The sequence below is a fragment of the Dipodomys spectabilis genome, unplaced genomic scaffold, assembly GCF_019054845.1.
Source record: "Dipodomys spectabilis isolate Male_0828 unplaced genomic scaffold, ASM1905484v1 ptg000033l, whole genome shotgun sequence".
NCBI classification, from domain to species: Eukaryota; Metazoa; Chordata; class Mammalia; order Rodentia; family Heteromyidae; genus Dipodomys; species Dipodomys spectabilis.
The window spans coordinates 1,656,853-1,660,370 of NW_024870710.1; the positions used below are offsets into that span (position 1 = coordinate 1,656,853).

General features: G+C 35.9%; 1 non-coding gene across 1 annotated transcript; it reads right to left on the reverse strand.

The window, feature by feature from the left end:
* Positions 1–3,207: 3,207 nt before the first annotated feature.
* On the reverse strand, positions 3,208–3,313 carry LOC122105753. The gene has a single exon (XR_006147091.1). It is a non-coding gene; the product is annotated as a U6 spliceosomal RNA (small nuclear RNA).
* Positions 3,314–3,518: the final 205 nt, after the last annotated feature.

The window sequence follows — 3,518 nt, forward strand, 5'->3', positions numbered from 1 at the left end:
ATTATACTTCTAACAAATTGTGATCTAAACAAGTCAATAGAATTAAGGGCGATCATTTTTAAACTTATTAGCTTGTTTTTTTTTTATTTTATTTTTTGAGTCCGATAGTGGGGCCTGAACTCTGGGCCTGAGCGCTCTGCCTCAGCATTTCAGCTCAAGGCTATCGCTGTACAACTTGAGACACAGCACCACTTCCAGTTTGTTTCTTTTTGCTTATGTGGTGCTGAGGAATCAAACCCAGGGCCTCAGGCATGCACGGCAAGCACTCTACCACTGAGTCACCTTCCCAGCCCAGCAGCTTGTTATTTGTTTCCTAATTGTGTCATTTGTTATTCTTGGTCCAAGTCATCTCTTCATCTTAATTGTTTAGTTTTCTATTTTATCTCTATTGGTTTGCTGATTATGCATTTTGTTTAAACTTTTTAATGACTGACATGAGGCTGAAAAGCTGTATGCTAGTTTATTACTTGCTATGTTAATGTAAAATTAATGCTTTCCACAGCTCTTCTACTCTATGATACTACAGTATTTCCCCCAGTCGCATCTCTTGTATTGCTCCTCTCATATATTTTATTTTATTTTTTATTTAAAGTTCCAGTATCATTTTTAAAAAGTACTAAATCTTTTAAATATCATCACTTACTGTATTTTAAGAATTCAAGAATGAAAAAAATCACATAATCACTCCAAAATGCTTTAAAACTAGGAAATGATAAAACAGGCCACTGTGAAGTAAATTTTCTTCTACTTTTAAAATTATTCTGAAAGCCTTGTGCTGGTTTGTCACACCTGTAATCCTAACTACTCAGGATACCTACTCAGGGGCCTGAGATCTATGGATAACATTTGGAAACCAATCAGGGCTAAATAAATTCATGAGATTATTTTTCAAAAATTTTAATGAACTAACAAAGGACCAGGAATGGAGATGTAGCTCATATAGTAACTCACTAATCTAGAGAGAAAGACATAGCGAGACCTTGAATATCTGATTTCAAACTCTGAGCATGCCAACACGCAGGAATGCACACACACTCACTTTTTCAAAATATCTTCATATCAGTGTTTTGCATTAATTTATTTGTTAACAATATTATTTGGGTAAAATAGGCAAAATAAACTCTTCCATCTCAAAACATTTTTATACATTTTTTGTTGTAAAAATACTGTACAGAGTGGTTATAGTTACATGAGCAAAGTAATAAGTACATTTCCTATCAAGCATTGTTACCTCCTCCTTTGTTTTTCTCCCACCATGCCTTCCCTTCCATCTCCACAAGTACAGTCCTCACACCCCCAAGCCCCACCCAATGTCCCCAGCCTAAATTGTAAAGTTCGTTCTTCAAAATATTGTCTTGTGCATCTATTGTTATACAATGAGTCAAACTGTATTCCTATTTAAGCATGTTGTTTTTTCCCTTTCTTTCCCCAAATTAGAGAAGTGTATATAGAAGATGCAGGTGCACCAACATCAAGTAAAGTGAAAACAGGGGTTATATTGTTGGGGAGGAACGCATAAAAAACAAAAAAGAAATCACTTTGTACATTATAAATATGTGAGAAACAACAGCAAGAAAGAAAAAACCACTTGCGTCTCTATCTTGGGGGTCATTTAGCTTAACATCTACTTATGTAGTCATATACACATAGCTTTTCAACTTTTCTGCTTATCCCAGACATATACTAGTCATTGCAAATAAGGGATACCAAGGGACCTATGTTTCTTTGGACTTGGCTTACATCAGTTAATATAATTTTTCCAAGTATTTCCATTTCCTAAAAATTGGGCAATGTCATTCTTCCTGATGGAGGCATAGAATTAATATATATACACATATATATGTATATATATATATAGTATACGTGTGTGTGCACACACATATACACACAGAATATTTTCCTTTTTTTTTTTAGAGCAACTTAGTTTTCCACCTTCAACATTTTTTCAAATGTTTTTATTGTGATTAAATGATTGCATAATTTCCCATATTTCACAATATTGTGGGATAGTGATGCTTAGTTAAAGTCACAAACACATTCTAACTTTGATGGAGCAAATTGTCTATCTTGGTCTACAACACTTAAGAGTTTTATGAGCTTTGCAATAGAGTTATTTCTTCCATATGTATAGTTTTTTTGTTTTGAAATATGTATATTTCTTTTGTTTTGCATAGCGTCTGCTGTTCCCTCTTTCCCACTTATTCCCTCCTTCCCTTCAGTGACATTGAGTTGCTTAGTTCATTTTAGTCAATGTCCAGTGCAGCTGATGGATCCCACTGTTGTATGTTTTTCCCTGATTCCCTCTAGTTCAGTGTCGTCTTCCTGGTTTCCCCTCAGTGTGCAAATATAATCAGCAGAATGGGGATATTTAGTAGTGATTCGACCAGGTGAGTGGAAGTCCTTGGTTTCTTAAGTGTTGTTAATTTTGTTGTATCACCTTACATTTTGGATTTAACATCCACTTACCATGGAGACCATGTGCTGTTTGTCTCTTTGCTTTTGTCTTACCTCGCTCAACATGATTTCCTGTAGCTTGATTGATTTCCCTGCTAATGCCATCATTTTGTCTTTCTAATGGCTGGAAAACATTCCGTTGTGAATAGTTACCACAGTTTTTGGATCCATTCATCTCTGGTGGGACATATGGGTTGTTTTCATATCCTGGATATTGTGAACAATGCTGCAATAAACATGGAGGTGCATGTGTCCTTGCATATTGGTACCTCTTGTTCAGAATAGATGCCTAGAAGTGGTATGAGTGGGCCATAAGGAAGGTCAATAATTAGCTTTCTGAGGACTCACCAGATTGCTTTCCAAAGTGGTTGTGTAAGTGTACATTCACACACACAGACACAAAGACACACAGACACACAGACACAGACACACACACACACACACACACACACACACAGAACATTTTCTTGATCCATTCTTCTACTTAGGGGCATCGGGGTTGGTTCCGTATCTTAGTTATGGCAAATAATGCTACATTAAACATTGTTGTGGTGGTAGTTTTAGTGTGGACTTGTATGTGATCATTTGCGTGAATGCCCAAAAGTGGGATTGCTGTGTAATAAGGGAGCTCTATGTGGAGTCTTTTGAGGAACCTCCAAACCGCTTTCCAAAGTTGATGAACAAGTTTACACTCCCATCAAGAGTGCAGTAGGCTTCCCTTCTGGCCACATCCCTTCCAGCATCTGTTGGTGTAAAAATATGGAACGATTCATTAATTTGCGTGTCATCATTGTGCAGGGACCATGCTAATCTTCTCTGTATGTTCCAATTTTAGTGTATGTGCAGCCAAATTGAGCACAGAACATTTTTTTATATATAAAGTGTAATTGATTGTCTTAAACTTGACAATTCAACAAAAAGTACGTTCAAAAAATTATGAAATTTTGCAACCATGTATTTCTTACATAAGCACACATTTAAGAATAAAGTCAATATTGACATGCCAAAAACAAAACAATTACAGATATTTGTTGTTCATGAGATGTGTAAGAGGAGGAATTCAA